The sequence below is a fragment of the Pleurodeles waltl genome, chromosome 1_2 (assembly GCF_031143425.1).
Source record: "Pleurodeles waltl isolate 20211129_DDA chromosome 1_2, aPleWal1.hap1.20221129, whole genome shotgun sequence".
NCBI classification, from domain to species: Eukaryota; Metazoa; Chordata; class Amphibia; order Caudata; family Salamandridae; genus Pleurodeles; species Pleurodeles waltl.
Window position 1 is genome coordinate 424,406,468 of NC_090437.1, and position 20,007 is coordinate 424,426,474.

Here is a 20,007-nt window from a genome sequence, read left to right on the forward strand (position 1 = left end):
CATACCCCTTATAGCTAGTCTGGAGCCATGACAGGAAGGCAGGGCATTTGTGCAATTCAAAAGCACAACTATATTAGCTTCTCTGTCTTTAAAGGCAGAACTTGGTATAAATATTGAACCTCAGACACCAACTCTCCAGTGTATGTCTGGATCTGTGATTACTCTGCCAGGGAGAAGGCTGCTGTGCTGCTGAAAGATTTGATGTTCTGGTGGATCGCTGCTCTGAAGGACTGCCATCCCACTGTGCTGACCTGCTGCCCTCTTGCCAGGGTGAGAAGGACTGGACTGCATCCGTTTGAGCCTAGGACCCAGTGTGACACAAAGGGCTAGTTGGCTGGCCTCCTGCTTAATCCTCAGGGACAGGCTCCAAAATTCTCTACCCTCAGCACCTGGACTCTGTCATCTGTTAGTCTAGCCTGCCAAGTGGTGCCACCCTAGTCCTGGACCCATAGAATTGTGCATAAGGTGCTCCGCCAGCCTCTGTAGATCCAGTAAAATCAACGCATGTCCTCTACTGAGCAGTGCAACCCAGAGCAGAACTGATAAACTGCTGCTGCTGTGAGGATTTCAACCATTGCAAAGACCTGCATCATATCCCAGCCCAACACTTTATCAGAATCGCTGCTAAGAAAACAATGATGGGCTCTGCATCTGAGCCTTGCAGCTCCTCAGAACTGATTCATTGCTCTGATTACGCAGCTCATCCTTAACACCAGACTTTGCATCGCAAGACCCTATCGACGGGATCTTTTAGGATCACGCAGGATCACACATCCCAGCCTTGCTGCATCTCAGAACTGATGCAACGCTTTGGCTGTACGGCACATCTTCGACGTGAACCTTTATAACGCTCCAAACCAGGATTTGCGGTACTTTCTTCAGTGGGCCATGGTTGCCCTGAACTTGTAAGTCTGCCTCGTTCGGTGCGACCATATTTCCACAATAGACACTTTGGTGGTCATTACGACCCTGGCGGATTACTTCCGCCAGGGCCGCGGGACGCGGTGGCACCGCCGACAGGCCGGCGGTGCCCCGCGGGGCATTCTGACCGCGGTGGCTTAGCCGCGGTCAGAGAAGGGAAACCGGCGGTCTCCCGCCGGTTTCCCGCTGCCCCCAAGGAATCCTCCAAGCCGGCGCAGCTTGCTGCGCCGGCTTGGGGATTCCGACTCCCCCTCCCGCCATCCAGTTCCTGGCGGTTCTCCCGCCGGGAACCGGATGGCGGTAGGGGGGTCGCGGGGCCCCTGGGGCCCCCGTAAGAGGGCACCAAAATGTATTTCACTGTCTGCCTTGCAGACAGTGAAATACGCGACGGGTGCAACAGCACCCGTCGCACCTTCCCACTCCGCCGGCTCTATTACGAGCCGGCATCCTCGTGGGAAGGGAGTTTTTCCCTGGGCTGGCGGGCGGTCTTTTGGAGACCACCCGCCAGCCCAGGGAAAAACTCATAATACCCTCCGCGGTCTTCTGACCGCGGAGCGGTATTATGGAGGGCGGAATTCTGGCGGGCGGCCTCTGCCGCCCGCCGGAATCGTAATCAGGCCCTTTGTGCTTTTTGTCACAGTTTTTCACTAAAATCTTTAAAATTGCCCAACTCTGGTTATACTTTTTGGATTTTTGTTGCTTGGGCATGTAAAAAGCCATACAGAACTGGCTCAGGGAAATTTACAACAGTTCACTGCATCATTCTGCGACTTGACTGCATCAGAATTTTAATGCCTGCTCAGAGCAGGCGTTAAACTGATGCAGGGCTTTTTAATATGGGAGCCTTTCTTGCCTTGCTGGAGTAGCATAATTTTTTTGATTCTAGTCCGGTAATGAGTAACTTTAGCACCACAGATACGTCAGAATTTCTGACGCAACTGTGAAAACATGCTATGGAGCTCTGTACTGTGCAGTGAATCCATGCCGATGTTAGGGGGGCACAGGGCAGAGCAAGAAATTGGGCGCACCTGCGCTGATGCGTCAGATTCTTGTAAATGAGGCCCATTGTCTCTAGGTTGAGTCTGACTGCTATGAGTCAAGCTACCAGAGGGTTCAGTACAGGTTAGTTTTAGTTTTAGAGTTGGCTTGTGCTACACCCTGACAAGGATTGTGGTTGCTTCTTGACCAGGGCTCAGACCTCAGTCCACCAACATCCCAATTTCTTACACACTGTTATAAAGGGTGGAGGGGCACATGGAAAGCAGGGGCTAATGGGTACAGGACACCCCATCTCTACTTTACTTTCAGGACAGTGCTACCAAACAGATAAGTGCTTCCTTCGGAAGTAGGCATTGCTTAATTTGGGAAAAAAAAAAACATAAGTGCCAGAGTCCAAGAAATTTCTCTGGATGCTACTGCAGCTTAATTCACCTACTGTCCCTGCCAGCACTGCCAAATACCAGTACCAACACAACATATTGACCACTGCACTCCTACAAATGTGACAATTGGACAATGTCTTGTGGTCCAAAGCTATAAGGGTGGTGCGGGTATTATTTTTTCTTGCAATAGATTAAGGGCAGTTTTATGGTATTATTGTGTTGCCCTTGCATCACACAGAGGCCCTCATTACAACCCTGGCGGTCGGTGTTAAAGCAGTGGTAATACCGCCAACAGGCCGGCGGAAAAAAAATGAAATCACAACCATGGCGGAAACCGCCAACATAGACAGCCACTTTAACACTCTGACCACTACGGCAGGAGAAACAAACAGCGCAGCGGTAACCGCCAACAGAAAGGCGGAAGACAAAGTACCGCCCACTGTATTTCAAGACGCCTATCCGCCACCTTTTCCGGGGCGGAACCAACGCGAGCAAAAGCACGGCGGAAACAGTACATAGAAGGGAAAACACTCACCTCTCGACACCCAACGAGGAACTAGGACGCCATGGAGCCCGATTTACAGGTCCTGCCCATGTTGGTGGATCTAACAGGAGTACGAACGGCGGCAGTGACGACCACGGTGAGTACTGCACCTACAACACAGGGGAGGAGGGAGAAAAGAGAGTGACACACACATGCAACACCCAATACCCCCACCCCACCCTCACCCACAACAACATACACACAAATACATGCAGCAACATTACATATACACACTCCCACCCCCTGGAAGAACGCAAGGACAAAAGGAAATGATTGTAACCAGTGTAATCATGAAAAATCAGATGGTCAAAATTCACAATTCAGTATATACAAGTATGTACACCAACAACACAAGTCCGGATAGTGTACCAATCATTGTCCGTGGACCACTGGGCCCAAAATGCATGGGCAAAGCCCACACTAGATACCTGACTGGAAACGGAGAGAACACTGCTGGAGCATCAGATCGAAAATATACAGGCACCTCAGGGGGAAGGGGAGAGGGCACCTCAGCCAGATGAACGCACAACGCCACTGCTGCACGAGGGGGCTCCATGCCCATTATTTTATCCTGGGGAGTGCAAAGCCACAGTCTCTCAAGTCTCTCCAGTGGGTGGTTTGCCCACTGCTTTATCTTGGGGAGTGCAAAGCCACAGGCTCTCAGTCTCTCCAGTGGGTGGTTTGCCCACTGATTAATCCTGGGGAGTGCAAAGCCACAGTCTCTCAAGTCTCTCCAGTGGGTGATTTGTCCACTGCTTCATCCTTGGGAGTGCAAAGCCACAGTCTCTCAAGTGTATGTCATTCTCCACTGGTTCTGGAGGGGGCCTTGTGCCCAGAGTGCTTCATCCTGCCAAGGACTGAGGTAGTGGATGTCATTCTCCACTGGTTCTGGAGGGGGCATGGTGCCCAGAGTGCTTCATCCTGCCAAGGACTGAGGTAGTGGATGTCATTCTCCACGGGTTCTGGAGGGGGCATGGTGCCCCGAGTGCTCCACGTGCAGTGTGGCCGGTACAATTCCCTCACCTGGGTGTGCGTGCCACGGGATTGGCGAGGTACAGGTAGCATGATACGCAATGGAGGCAGTGACATACCCCACACTGCTGCGGCTTTACCTTCCACCTGCAGGTGCAAACAGTGATGGAAGTCATGCCTCATGGAGGCTTCCCAGGGTCCAGGAACTCTCCTCCAGCCTCCTGACTGACCACTGGGGATGGTAGCCATGTCAGCAGTGGTGCCACTGTCCGAGCACGTCGCGGGCCCGGTGGCGGTGCTTGCGGCGGTGTCTTTGGCGGTGTTGCTTGTGGCGGTGCATGGGTCAGCACCTGCTGAAGGACACAGCAGGACGTCTCCTGCCGCCTCGGATGGCTGCCCACTGAGGAAGAGGCTGGGGTCTGTCGCTGAGGCTGTAGACATGCTGGTAATGGTGCAGGTGGCGGTTGTGGTGGCAGGGCAGCTAGCGGTGTTCGCCGCCGTACAGGTTGGTGTGGTTGTGAACAGAAGGTGTGACACTGGTCCCTCAGTCAGTGCCACCAGGCCCTCTCCTGACCTGCTCTTCTGCTTTTGGCCCTTCCCCACCTTTGATGGTGCTGCAGTTGTCTTGCCACTATCCCCTTTTGTTTTTGCTGATCCCTTGGTGGCTGGTAATGTCGGCTTCTCCCTCCGGTATGTGGGCACCTTGAAGTACTGTGGATCACTCCAAGATGAAATAAGGATGCCAAAATGCAATCCACAATGTGCTTTATTCCAGTAGTCAGAGGTCCCATCCAGACAACGTCCAACTGCCAGCTTCACTGCCTGCCTCCAGCCTTCTACATTACATCACACTGTTCTATTCTACTCCAAAAAACTCTTTAGTCATTCTCTAATGAATACTACACACCTCCCCCTCTCATTAACAAAACAAAAAAAAAAAACATAAAAAACACATACCGAAGAAGAAAGGAAAAACAAACAAAAAACAGAATAACAAACTTGTCGTTAAGAAACCCACAAACATGTTACCCAAACATATTACATCTGAGAACCACCACCCGATTGAGATTCCACATCTTGGAATCCTCTGTTCTTACCGCATTGTTGAACAATTTAACACCCTCAAAGGTTTAGATTTATTTATGCCTCTCCCTTTGTTCGCAGGTCCGCGAATGAGTACCCAATCCCCTACCTTAACTTTAGTTACTTGTGCTGACTTCCTTGAGTCAAAATATATTTTCCGAGCTTCTATTTTCTTTTGTTCACTCTCTCTCCAACTATCATCTGATACTACCAGCCCTGTCCTTAACTCCATATCATTCATCCAACTGAGAGCCACAAAGGTATTGGTGTGTCTGGCTCTAAGCAATTCAAATAGTGTCTTTCCTGTAGTGGGGAGACCCTGTACGCCTCAAACCTTTTAATCACTTCTTTTTTCCAATTCTATCCATTATCCTTGGCCATAGCTATAGTTTCCTTCAATACCCTATTGAAACGTTCTACCATGCCGTTGGTTTCTGTATGGTACAGCGCACATTTCTTGTGCCGTATAGAGCAGTCCACTAAAAATTGTTCCATCTCTCTAGACACCAACTGTACACCATTGTCAGTGAGGATAACTTTGGGAGTACCCTCTCTCCCAAACACCTCTTTCAAAAAACCATTTACATGCTTTGTCTCAATGCCCCTGGTAAACTTGATCTCCGGCCACATTGAGAAAACATCTATCAGCACCAGGAGATGTACATCACAACCCTGTCCACGAATGGGCCCCAGAATATCCAATGCAACCTCCTCCCAAGGCCGAGTGGGATGATATCTAATCTCCATGGGCTGAACCCTGGGTTTGACAGTTTTCTCGCTCATCGCTCATTGCGTACACTCCCTACTAGTCCTCTCTACCTGTCTGTCCATTCCTGGCCACCAGTTCTTCTACTTGATTATCTTCTGTTGACTGTACCAACCTGGATAATGTGTCAGCCACCCTGTTTTGCACTTCAGGAATGTATTTAACTTCAAAATCAAAATCCCATAGCTATACCACCCATTTTGTGATCCTACTTGATATCGCATCAACTCCTTTTATTTAATAGATCTCCCAAAGTGGATTATGATCCATCCTGACCTCAAATTTGCTGCCCCACAGCAAATTCTCAAGCTTCTTCACAACCCAATGCACTGCTAAAGCTTCTTTCTCTATAACCGAGTAGTTCAACTCGGCATTTTTTAGAGCTCGCGACAAAAACAAAACCATTTGCTCAGACTTATGATCACCTTGTTGTAGCACAACCCCAAGACCTTTTGCACTGGCATCAGTAATCAAAACTGATGAAAGATTAGGGTTGAAATTCTTCAATTTGGGAGCCCTAACCAACTTCTCCTTAATTTCTTTAAATTCTCTTTCACACTCCTTACTCCATATAAACTCTACACCTTTCCGTAACAGCCTTTTCATATTCACACACATTTCTGCAAAACTCTTGACAAACTTCCCATAGTACTCAGCCATCCCAGTGAATTTCATCAGTTCCTCCTTATTAGATGGAGACTGTAAATTCTTAATGGTATCTACTAATTCTCTCTTTGGAGATATGACTTCTCCAGTGATCGTATGTCCTAAATCTTCAATGGAGTCCCTTTGAAATTTACACTTCTCCACTTTAGTGGTTAACCCACACTCTCCAAGCCTCTCCAATACTCTAAGTACTCTTCCTTCATGCTCAGGATTATCTTTCCAAAATACCAAGACATCGTCTTGATATATTCTTACACCTTCAAGACCCCTCAAAACATTTTCCAACATTCTTTGAAAGACCGAGGCTGCAGATATTAGCCCAAATGGTAACCTAGTGTACCTAAATGTTCCAAATGGAGTGACAAAGGCAGTGAGATCTTTGGATCCTTCAGTCAGTCTAATCTGATGATATGCCGATGTCTGATCTATAGTGGAAAACACTTTTGCTCCCTGAAGTAACATCAACATATCTGAAATATTCAGTGAGGGATATCTATCTACAATTACATTTTTGTTCAGTTCTCTTAAGTCCACACATAAGCGTAGACTGCCATTCACTTTCCTGGCTGCAACCACTAGTGCCAACCATTCAGTTCATTCGATCTTCTCAATAATCCCTTCTTTCTGAAGTCTCTCCAATTCTAACTACATTTCTTCACGTAAAGCTACAGGTACACCATGAACTTTGCTGCTTACTGGTTTTGCTCCTTTTTTGAGATGAATATGATGTACATAGTTTCGAAGACACCCCTATTTATCTTGAAAGACCAAAGGAACTCTCAATTTCAGTTTCTCCACAAAATCACCATCTCCTGTAGTTTGTTGACCATAAGACCCATCATGTTCTACAATCTCATTCACCCCTACTTGATCCTTAATCTTCACTATTGGATCAAGTATCACATCCAATTCTTTCTGATGAAACCAACTTAGGACACTGTCACCCTTTTTGGATACATAAATCTTTGCATTGGTATATATATGTTTAATTCAAGCAAACCCCAAAAATATCCATGCAGCTTAATAGGTTCCCCACCACATGCATGAGGTGTAATATCGGGTTTGACTAATTTTACTTTGTTTTTGAGTTTTCCCAAGTAGAATTATTTCGAAATAATGGTAATCTTCGCTCCAGAGTCGACAAGCACTTTAGTTCCTTCACCATCCACCAAGACTTCATGAATAGATCCTTTTCTTCTTTCTCCTCCAACCTGAAGAACAATTTGGCCACACTCAAAATCATCTCCATTCTTGGTGTTTGAATCATTATTAACTTCATAGATACTACCTTTCCCATTTTTAGTTCTGCCCATACTGCCCATACTGGCAAAATGGCCTTTCTTTTTACACAAGTTGCGTGACACCTTAATACCCGGGCAGTTCCTATCATTTGCTATGTGGCCCTGCTTGCCGCAACAAAAACACTTCCCTTGATAGGTATTTCTCTGTTCCTTTTTATAACTCTGTCTTACTGGACTTTATCGTTTATCTGCATTGTTCTTGATCAGATGTACACTGCCACATTTGCTTTTTTCCTTCTTGATGGCTTCAACACACTTGAGAGAGTGTTCAATTTTCTTGGCTAACACCAAGACTTCATCTAACGATGGATCATCCTTTTGCCAAATTTCCTCCCTAACCTTTTCTATGTTACAGCCCAACATGAACTGATGTCTGGTCCTCTCCTCTAACAAAGATTCAAATTTGCAAGATGACGCTAATTTTCTTAGGGCCATAACATAGCCTTCCACTGTTTCACATTCTTCTTGGTTTCTCCTGCCAAAGTGATATCTCTCGAGTATGGTGCTAACCTTCAGAATATAATGTCTCTCCAGTTTTTCTATGCATGTCTCATATTCATTTAGGTTCTCGTCAAATATGTCTGGAAGATTGTCAGACATCTCCTGACCCTCTGGACCTAAACAATGTAAAAGTAAAGCAGTTTTCCTTTCAGTGCTTAAAGATGCACCACACACCTTTGCATATCTCTCAAAAACCTTCTTCCACTTCTGCCATTTAATAGGTGGTTCTCCTCGCATAGCCAAAAAGAAAGAAGGTGCAGTGACATTCTGCATTGTCAAGACCTTCCAGCAGCAAAAGAATTGACTATAAAGTGAAAAACACGAGAGAAAAAACAAAAATGTAAGTCCAAACTTCTTAAACTCTTTACTCTTTACTCATTCTCTAATGAATACTACACACCTTTTTCACCTTGGCAGGTGGCGGAATGTCCTGGCCCTCACTACGTGGCACACTGGCAGCCCTGATGGGTGGCACACTTGATGACCCCTGGGTTGCTGGCACCACTGTGCCTGGAGATTTGGTGGCTGAGGTGCTGGGCTGGGACCTGGAAAGCCTGGCTCTAGGGGAAGGACGGGGGGAAGGTGTAGGGAAGAGGTCAATGTTAGCCAGGAAGAGTTTTTTAGACACACTGGGACGGGAAGATGGAGGGGGTTTGGGAGTGGAGGAAGAGGTAGTGGTTGTAGGAGGTGTACCTCTGCTGAATTTGGGTGAAGGTGCATGGGCCGGAGGCTGTTGTGAGGTGGATGGCTGTTGGGTGGGTGTGTGCCTGCGTTTGTGTACTTCGGGTGGAGGGCTCACAGACACACTGTGAGAGGACACAGGGGATGTGTGAATGGTAACGGGGTGGTGATTGCACGTGAGCGGTGTGTGGTGATGGGCGTGCTGGTGATGGACGTAGTGGATGAGGATGTAGTGCATGCAGGTGTGAGTGGAGACGAGACAGGGAGGGAGGAGGAGGCCGTGGAGGAGGGGGACACAGTGGAGGCAGTGGATGTTGGTTTTTCTGCATGGGGATAGTGCTTGTGTGAGTGCCTGTGGGATGTGTGGTGCTTATGTTTGACTGAGCCACTCTTGTGTGTTGATGTGTATGCATGCTGGTCTGATGGTGTGCTTGGGAGAGGCTGAGGTACAGGGGATTGGGTCTGGGTGGAGGAAGTTGGAGGGGGGAGGCTGGACACAGGGACAATGGCCTCCATCAGTGCTGAGGTCAGAGCCTGAAATGCTCTCTGTTGGGCCGCCTCCCCAGAATGAATGCCCTCCAGGTATGCATTTGTTTGTTGCAAATGCCTTTCAACACCCTGGATGGCATTCAAAATGGTAGATTGCCCAACAGTGAGGGATCTCAGGAGGTCAATGGCCTCCTCACTGAGGGCAGCAGGGCTGACTGGGGCAGGGCCTGAGGTGCCTGGGGCAAAGGAGATGCCCACCCTCCTGGGTGAGCGGGCACGGGACACACGCTGAGGGGCTGCTGGGAGGGAGGTGCTGGTAGGGGGGTGGCGGCCACCACTGCAAGTGAGCTCCTATCAGAGGAAGTGTCACTGTCACTGGTGTATGCTCCTGTCCCCGCCGTGGAGCTCCCCTCGCTCTCTGTCCTACTGGTGGCTTCAGACTCCATTGCTTCACCCTCCAGGGCCAAGTGGGTTTCAGCTCCCTCCTACTCCAGTGCCAATGCTCCTCTGCCTGATGATGCTATTGCACACAAGAACAGGGAGACCACAAAAAGTGGGGGGAAGACAGAAAAAAAACATGTTCAGTGCATGCAACACCACGACCGTTGGCGGCCACAACACACATGGAGCAGCCCTCTGCACTACGCCATGCACTAACAGTTCCTAGAAATTTCACCTGACCATGGGGTACAAGGCCTAAGCCCAATTGCTGCACACCTGGAAGTCACAGGAGCCTGACTAGGTGTAGATGGCTCTTACCACTAGTGGGGTTAGGGTGCCACATAGCCTGCCTCACAAGGGACCTTGCATACCAAGTTCGCCCTGGCCTAGGGGAACCCACTAACCACCTCGCCCACCCAGACACCTCGTTATGCGAGCAGAGTCAGCTGAATGAGAGTGTACTCACCCCCTTGTGGCTGCTGTGATGCCCTCAAGCGCCCATCCAACTCCGGATACGCCACCACCAGGATCCAGAACATCAAGAGGGTGAAGGTGTGATGGAGACCCCTTCCACGTTGGGAGGCTATCCCCAGCTGGGCCTCTGCTGTCTTCTGGCTCCAGCGGCGCAGGTCCTTCCATCTTTTACGGCAGTGGGTGCTCCGTCTGTGGTAGACCCTGTGGGTCCGGACGTCCTTGGCGATGGCACGCCAAATACCCTTCTTCTGGTGGGCGCTGACCTACAGGAATGGTATGGAGGAAAGAAAATTACTCACCCATCCGGATCGTCATACTCATTGCCCACCAGTTCCCACCCATGCCCTGACGCACATACACTCAGCATCCGCACATGCAGGCCTCAGTCCCCTCATGTATCTTCCATCCACACCACTCAAAGCAGGCATTGCCCATGCCGCATGCTCATAGTGTACTCACCTGTTTGTCTGGAGGACCGTATAGTTGCGTGTACTGGGGAAGGACCCCATCCACTAGTTTCTCCAACTCCTCCGAAGTGAAGGCAGGGGCCCTTTCCCCAAACACTGTAGCCATCATCGCTTCCAGACACAGGTCACAGCAGCACTTGCAGTGTAGGTCCTCTCCTGTTGAGGGTCAGGTATCAAGTGAGTGAACAGACAGAAAATGGCAGTCACGTCCGCGGCGGTACGTACATCGTTATTGGCTCCTGGAACCCATAGGGACCAATGTTAACCAATGCTGAATTGTGCCGCGGTCTTCGTCCGCCCACCGCGACAGTGTACAACGCCAGCGCAGTTACCTCATATCCCCTTGTCCCACCTTATAGGTCAGGCAGCCGCCCTTTCAGGGGGCCACATGGGATGGATAATAACTGTGTCACACCTATCTAGGCCGGGAATACAGACAGATACCGGCATACTGCAGATTAATAACATTTCTGCACATAACACATTGTGATACCTCAGTGTTGGATGACTCTCTGCTCGCTGTTCTCCTCCATAGGGCACGTCTGCTGGGGCAGGTGATGAGATGGCAGCATCCTCTGGTGTACAGACCCCTGGTGGACCTGTCGACAATGGAAGAGAGACACATCATAACCACATACAGTCTTGATCGTGCAACAATCCTGGAACTGTGTGTCCAGTTTGAGCCAGACCTGATGTCAGCTATACGCCATCCCACAGAGATACCCCCTCTAGTGCAGGTCCTGACTGTACTCCATTTCCTGGCCAGTGGGTCTTCTCAAACAACAGTGGCCATGGCACCAGGGATGCCCCAGCCGATGTTCTTTAACGTGTTGTTCAGAGTGTTGTCTGCCCTGCTGAAACACATGCGCAGTTACATCGTTTTCCCTCAGGTGGAGGATTTGCCCACAGTGAAAGGTGACGTCTATGCCCTGGGACATATCCCCAACATCATTGGTGCCATTGATGGGACACATGTGGCAATTGTCCCCCCGCAGGAATGAACAGGTGTACAGAAACCGGAAGAGCTACCATTCGATGAATGTGCAGATGGTGTGTTTGGCAGACCAGTACTTCTCCCATGTCAATGCCATACATTTTGAGAAATAGCAGCATCCCTTATGTGATGGGGCCACTCCTGAGTCAGCGTGTGTGGCTAATAGGTGAGGCCAAGGTCCCAATACAGTTGACATAGGTGTCTGGGTATTGGGTTGTCCCTAAGGGTGAGAGTGTGTCTAACATGTGTCCCTCAACATTTGCAGGTGATTCTGGTTACCCCAACTGTCATGGCTACTGACCCCAGTGAGGAATCCCAGGACAAGGGCTGAGGAACGCTACAATGAGGCACATGGGCGAACTAGGAGGATAATCGAATGCACCTTCGGCATCCTGAAGGCCAGATTCAGGTGCTTCCATCTGACAGGTGGTTCCCTATACTACTCACTGAAGAAGGTGTGCCAGATAATCGTGGCTTGCTGTATGCTGCACAACCTGACTTTGCGACACCAGGTGCCTTTTATGCAGGAGGATGTGCCAGATGGTGGTCTTGTGGCAGCTGTGGAGCCTGTGGACAGTGAAGAAGAGGAGGCAGAAGAAGAGGATATTGACAACTGAAACAACATCATCATGCAATACATCCAGTGAGACACAGGTAAGAAGATGTCACTGCTTCCCACATCTCATACTATTGTTGGAGCTAGCATAAGTCTGTCATTTTCACTTGTTGTATGGACACTGACTTGTCACTTTGACCTTCCATTTCACAGATCTGGGTCCCACTTTGTGCCCTCTGCTATGTTTACTCCTTGCCTACAGCTGTGTAACATTGGTATGTGCACAAGTACATTGACATTGCTAATTTTAAGAGATGTTGCAATTATACATTAGTGCCCATGATCTCCTGGGAATGGTGGTAAGCTCCCATGATGTTGGAGAGTGCCTTGTGGAGAGTGGGTTCCCTGGGCCTGTCCTCCCCTGTCGCACAGCAGTCCTCCCAGCTTCCCTGTTATCCTGTGCCTCTGTCCCCTGAACCGTGTGCCCACTGCCACCAGGTCCCTGATCATCCTGTGTTAGTGGGGTTGCCTGGGTTCCCTGTAGTGGTGGACACACTACTGATTTACGTGTCCTGGGGACAGAGGGATGGGCCCGCTGGGTGGGTGCTGTGGTGGTGTGTCCTGAGGGGCTGGCTCTGTGGTGGTTTGTGACTGTGTCAGGGGAACCGACTGTCCCGAGGTCCCTGATCGGCTGGGCTGGTCATCTTGATCCAGGCGTGCAGAGCTTCTGTCATCACTGTGGGTCTCTTCTGTGGGGGGACTGGATATGTCTGGCACCTCCTGTTCGGTGACGTTGGGTATGGGTCCTGTTGGGGTGTAATTGCATAGTTATTGTATCTATGTGTGCCATCTTATGCAATGGGTGAGTGACCCTCTACCCCTGTGCTTGCATTATTGGCTTGGTCCTTGTGTGATTGGTGATTTTGGGGCATGAGTAACTCTCTATACTGGACATGCTTTGGTGATGGGTGTCCATGCATTGGTGTTACATGGAGGGCTTGGTTTTGGGATGTGTGGGTTGTGTTAGTGGGGTATCTGTGGGTTGTTGGGGTGATGGGTGTGAGGGTAAGGGTAAGGGTGGGGGTATGTGATGGCATGCAGGTGGGGTGTGGGGGATAGAGTAGTAAAGATATGTCTTACCAGAGTCCAGTCCTCCTGCTACTCCTGCGAGGCCCTCAGGATCCATTATTGCCAAGACTTGCTCCTCCCATGTTGTTAGTTGTGGGGGAGGAGGTGGGGGGTCCACCGCCAGTCCTCTGTACAGCAATCTGGTGTCTGGATACCACGGAATGCACCTTCCCCCATAGGTCATTCCACCTCTTCCTGATGTCATCCTGTGTTATTGGATGCTGTCACCCTGTCGACAATTCTGCGCCATAGCTCCATCTTCCTTGCAATGGATGTCTGCTGCACCTGTGATCCGAATAGCTGTGGCTCTACCCGGACGATTTCCTCCACCATGACCCTGAGCTCCTCCTCAGAGAACCTGGGGTGTCTTTGAGGTGCCATGATGTGGTGTGGGTGATGTGTGAGGTGGTGTCTGTTGTGATGTGTGAGGGGATGTGTTGGTGTGTGTTGTTTGAGGTGCATGGATGTAGTGTAAGTGATGGTGTTGTGTGTCTGTGGATGCTGGTGTTGTTTTAGGTAGTCTCTCTCTCTGGCCTTCTTTCAAATTTTGGGTTGTAAGGGTGTGTGGGTGATGTGGGTGTGTGCTTTATATTGGATTGGGTGTGTGGGTGTGGTGTGTGTATGTGCATCAGGTGAGTGTATTTCGAATTGTCCAATGGGGTTGTGTTTTATAAATGTGTGTGTATTTTGAGCGCGGCGGTGGGTACCGCCAATGGAATACCGCGGTTGAAAGACCGCCCCTTTGATTCGTGGGCCGTGATACTGTGGGCGTATTCCTGTTGGTGTGACAGTGTCGATTTTGGTATCGCCAGTTTATCAGTGACCTTTGGTGTGGCGGACTTGTGTGGGTGTCTGTATTGTGGTGGATTCCAAGCTGTGGGTCGTAATACCTATAGCGGAATTCCGCGGCCGCAGCTGTATGTTGGCGGTCTTCTACACAGCAGAAAGCGGGATCAACCGCCAGGGTTGTAATGAGGGCCATAGTGTCAAAAGGACAACACAAATCTAAAGTCAGATTTACCACAAAAGGCAATACAACCTTGCATGGCCCTGTGTTGCTTGGTAAATCTGGAGTAATGCAAGGCAGCACATGTCACTGGGAAGGTGTTCCATGAGTGGAGTGTGGGCATTCACACGCATTCACCCATGGATTTTGGTGCGTTTTCAGATTTACCAAGACTTGTAAACCTGAGAATGCTTCAAAATGCTACGCCTTCCCATTGTAGGCTAGACGAAAAATAAATATCTTTATTTCGCCATGAAGCTCAATTGGAAAGTGGGAAAAGCCTCAGAGGATTGGTTATGTGCAGGAAAGTGTACCTTTTTGCTCAAAACAATCCTCTCTGCAATGCATGCACGCTTGCACAATGGCACAAGGGTGCCTTCATTTGTGCCATACAGCATATTGTTTGTCAATGCAGGTAGAGGGCAAGAATGCACCATAAATTGGTAAATATAGTGCATACATGCCCTCTGCCTTTCACACAGCACAGCAAGTTGACTTTCTGTGCTGTGTGAAAGATTGATAAATCTGGCTCTGATTCATTAAACACTCTGCATCTGCATTCTTTTAATAAATAGACTGACAGCACCACTATGTGGTGGATGTCATAAATGTGTGCGAGTGTTATGCAATAAGTGCTGGTCCGGAGCACTGGAAAACATGACCCAAATTAGGCCCTTGAATTATGGTGTTGCTAAAGACTCAGGGGCACATATATGATCTTCTTGCACCACTGGTGCATCACTTTTTGTGATGCAATAGTAGTGCAAACCTTGAAATCATATCTATGAGGCTATGCAGTGCCACTTTGAATGGCTTTGACTGGCCTCATAGATGTGGAGAAAGGCAAGGCAGCGTAAATTACTGCGTTGCTTTACTTTGCACTTGGGAGGCATTCCATGGGTATCGTAGTGGGTTTTCCCATGCAAAAACCATTGATTTTGACACAGTCCCAGTTTTACAAGACCATGTAAACCTGGGGATGCCTGGGGATGCGCCAAAGTCTTACGCCACCCAAGGCAGGGGCAACAAGGAAAAATATTTTTATTTCTCCTCTTTTTTTCCTGTCTTTTTTCTGCCCTCTGCAGCACAAATATAAAGAGGAAAATGCCCTAGGGGACAGTTTTTTTGCAAGAAGATGTTCCCTCCTACACATAAACAATCCTGCATGCATCACAGGCACTCATACACCATGGTGCAAGGGTTCCTGCATTGACACTAGGCTGCCAAAACGATACTAGCACAGTGGGAACGGACAGGAATGTTCTGTATGCCATAGATACAGCTCATTCCTGTCCTTTCCCTTTCATGCAGGGTAGCAAAGCAAGGTAACTTGCTTGGCTGCCCTGCGTCAAAAGCCCATAAATATGGCCCCCAAAACTTTAGCAGTAAAACAGCAGATACTCTCATTTATGGTCAGCCAACTGCTTGTCGTAGTCAGAAGCGTACATTAATCACACAACAAAAGGTAATACCATATGCTTTAATGGGGATTTAGGTACGGTGTTCTACATAACACCACTTCGAGGCTCTTGGATAATTCTACCAGAATCTCAAACCAGACTATAGAATTGTACCACCAATGAAAAAGATCATAGGTAGTGAATAGTCATTTGTATCAGGCACATGTGTGAGCTAACTAGAGGTCAGTTAGTATTGTATCTTGATCAAAAAGAGTTCTCACTGAATGACTGAAAGAATAAAGGAACTAAGCACAAAACGTACATCAAAAAGCCATCTTGGGACCAAGAGCGGGAGGAAAAGAGAAAGGGAGAAAAAAAACACTAAAAGCCAATTGGATACTGTGAGAAGCTGGCCTGGTTTGTAGTGGGTACCAGAGGTACTTACCCCTTATACCAGGTCCAGTGATTCACCTTAGTGAAATGTAGGCAGTGTCTAGCAGCTTAGGCTGTAGCAGAGCAGCCAAGGCTGAACTAAGAGACAGGCATAGCTCTTGCAATACCACTACAGTCACACAGTACTTATACACAATAAAAGACAATACTCAGTGTTACCAAAAATTAAGGTACTTTATTTTAGTGACATAAGGCCAAAAATATCTTAGAGTCAATAATCCCTTAGGAAGTAAATATTATACATAAAAAATACACTAGTAACCAAATTCAGGTAAGTAAACAGCCATATAATAGAGCAAACAGTGAAAATCACTATAGGTGGCAATGGGCCTAGGGGCAACACAGACCATATGCTAAAACAGTCGAATGTGAATGTTGGTTTCTGTAGGAGGCCAACCTGGTTTGTGGTGGGTACCTTGGGTACTTACACCTTATACCAGGTCAAGTTATCCCTTATTAGTGAAATGTAGTATTGTTCTAGCAGCTTAGGCTGATAGAGGTAGCTCTAGCAGAGCTGCTTAGGCTGAACTAGGAGACATGCACAGCTCATGCAATACCACTTATAGTTACACAGTACTTATACACAAGTAAAGACAATACTCAGTGTTACCAAAAAATAAAGGTATTTATTTGGGTGACACAGTACCAAAAATATCTTAGAGACAATACTCCTTCTGGAGGTAAGTATTATACACAATACACACACTAGACACCAACAGTAGACAAGTAAATAGTCATAGAACAATCCAAACAATAGGAAATGCTATAGATTGCAATGGGAGAAAATAGGTCTAGGGGCAACACAAACCATATGCTAAGAAAGTGGAATGCGAATCACGAATTCCCCCCTAGACAAATGTAGTGTGTGCAGAATCGCTGGGATAGTAAGAATACAGTAACGGTAAGTAAATTACGCCACCCCAGAGCCCAGAAAAGCAGGAGTAAAGTACTGCAAGTTTCCTTAGGACACACAACACCTCGTGGTTGGTATTTTGCAGCAGCCAACCAAGTCTGCAGAGAACAACTGCTGGATTCCTTGACCTGAAGACCTGCAAAGGAAGGGGACCAAGTCCAGAAGTCAAAAGAAGTTCCAGGAAGGACAGGAGCCCCTGCCAACTCAGAAGAGGGTGCAAAAGAAGGGTCATGGTTAGTCGAAGACTGCAGAGATGCACCCTAGGAAGATGCCAGCGGGTTCCTGCATGATGCAAAGGATGTCCCACAATGTAAAGATCGTTGCAGATGTAATTTTGTGTTGGAAGTCGCCAACAAGCCTTGGCTACGGCAAAAGTGCATTTTGTGTCACAATGGTGCTGAATGGACCCAGGAGGGCCCTGGGGGCCTCAACTCTATGTGAGGAAGAAGAGGGGGATGTCAGCACTTAAGAGAGCCCTCAGGGTGCCAACCAGTTCCCCAGAGGTCCCAGGACACGGGGACAAAGGAGGTGCAAAATGCGGTTGATGCAGCACAACAAAGGAAGGTTCCATGCCACCGGAGAACAACTCAGCGAGTTGAGCATCACAGGATGGACTACTGGGGACCTGGGCCAGGCTGTGCATGAAGGACTTTTGCAAAGAGTGCACAGAGGCCTCAGGAGGTGAGAAGAGGCAGTACATAGGGGTACCGTCGCTCTCTGGGAAGGCAAGGTCTTACCTCCTCCAAATTGCGTCAACAGGACCTCAGAACAGTCTATGTCAATGATATCCACCCTCTGTGTCCTTAGGAGCATGCTAGTCACTGTGAGAGAAGTCCAAGAGTACCGGTCGTCATCTTGGAAGGTGCCTCCTGGAGCAGGGGAGTGACTCCGTCACCCCACAGGAGATTTCTTTGGTACTTTTGATGCAGGATTAAGACAGGGAGTCCTCAGAGTATGCACACCATGGAAACTGTTGCAGTTGCTGACTTGGAGCTGAGGTTGCTGGAGAAAAGTATCTCTTGTAGATACTTTGTTCCAGTTACAGAGTTTATTGGAGCAGGCTGTGTTGATCCGAGGTCAGAGGATGCTGAAGTTGTTGCAGAGGATTCCTGAAGGAAACTTGCAAGCAGATTCTGAAGAGAACCCACAGGAGAGACCCTAAATAGCTTCCAGAGGGGGAATGGCTACCTTATCAGGTATGGACCTATCAGGAGGGGTCTCTGATGTCACCTGCTGGCACTGGCCACTCAGAGGCCTCCAGAGTGTCCCCACACCTTGGAAAGCAAGATGGCTGAAGTCTGGGACGCACTGGATGAGCTCTGGGCACCACCCCTAGGGTGGTGATGGACAGGGGAGTGGTCACTCCCCTTTCCCTTGTCTAGTTTTGCACCAGAACAGGGGACAAGGGGTGCCTGAACCGGTGTAGACTGGCTTATGCAAGGAGGGCACCATCTGTGCCCTTCAAAGCATTACAAGAGGCTGAGGGAGGCTACCCCTCCCCAGCCTGTAACACCTATTTCCAAAGGGAGAGGGTGTAACACCCTGCTCTCAGAGGAAATGCTTTGTTCAGCCTTCCCAGGACTGGGCTGCCCAGACCCCAGGAGGGCAGAACCCTGTCTGTAAGGTGGCAGCAGCTGTAGCTGCAGTGCAAGCCTCAGAGAGATGGTTTGGCAGTACTGGGGGTCCATGGTGGAGCCACCAGGATGCATGAATTGGCTCCCTAATACCAGATTTGGAATGGGGAAAATTCCATGATCTTAGACATGTTACATGGCCATATTCGGAGATACCATTGTGAAGCTACATATAGGTATTGACCTATATGTAGTGGACACATGTAATGGTGTCCCTGCACTCACAAAGTCTGGGGAAATGGTCCTGAACTATGTAGGGGCACATTTACTAGTGCAAGGGTGCCCTCACACTTAGTAACTTTTCACCTAATCTTCAGCAAGTGAAGGTTAGACATATAGGTGACTTATAAGTTACTTAAGTGCAGTGAAAATGGCTGTGAAATAACATGTGCCTTATTTCACACAGGCTGCAATGGCAGGCCTGTACAAAGGTTTGTCTGAGCTCCCTATGGGTGGCAAAAGAAATGCTGCAGCCCATATGGATCTCCTGGAACCCCAATGCCCTGGGTACCTAGGTATCATATACTAGGGACTTATAAGGGGGATCCATTGTGCCAATCTGAATTGGAATATGAAGACACTAAACTATAGTGACACATTTGGTAAACAGAGAGCGCATAAGCACTGGAGTTTTAGTTAGCAGAACTCCAGTGACACAGTCATGCATACCAACACCTATAGGCAATAAACTATGAGCACTGGTGTCATTACTAGCAGGATCCCAGTGAGGCAGTAAAAACAAAGATAAACAGGCAGAAATTGTGGGTAACATGCCAAAAAAGATTGTACTTTCCTACACGCAACCCCCAAAGGAGGTACAATAAGTCTAACCTTGCCCAGATGAATCTTCATTGTCTAAGTGAAAATATCTTTAGAGTCCATCTGCATTGGAGTGGTTACTCCCAGGTCTATGTTCCACTGTAAAGTCCATCCCCTGTAGGGAAATGGACCACCTCAACAATTTTGGGTTTTCTCCTTTCATCTGTTTCAACCATAAGAGAGGTTTGTGGTCTGTCTGAACTATAAAGTGAGTCCCAAATAAGTATGGTCTCAGATTCTTCAGGGCCCAGACCACAGCAAAGCCCTCCCTCTCTATGGCTGACAAACTATTTTCTCTAGGGGTCAACCTCCTACTCATAAAAGCAACAGGCTGATCCTGGCCCTCTGAGTTTAGTTGTGAAAGCACCGCCCCAACCCCCAGTTCAGATGCATCTGTCAAGACAATTATTTTTTTA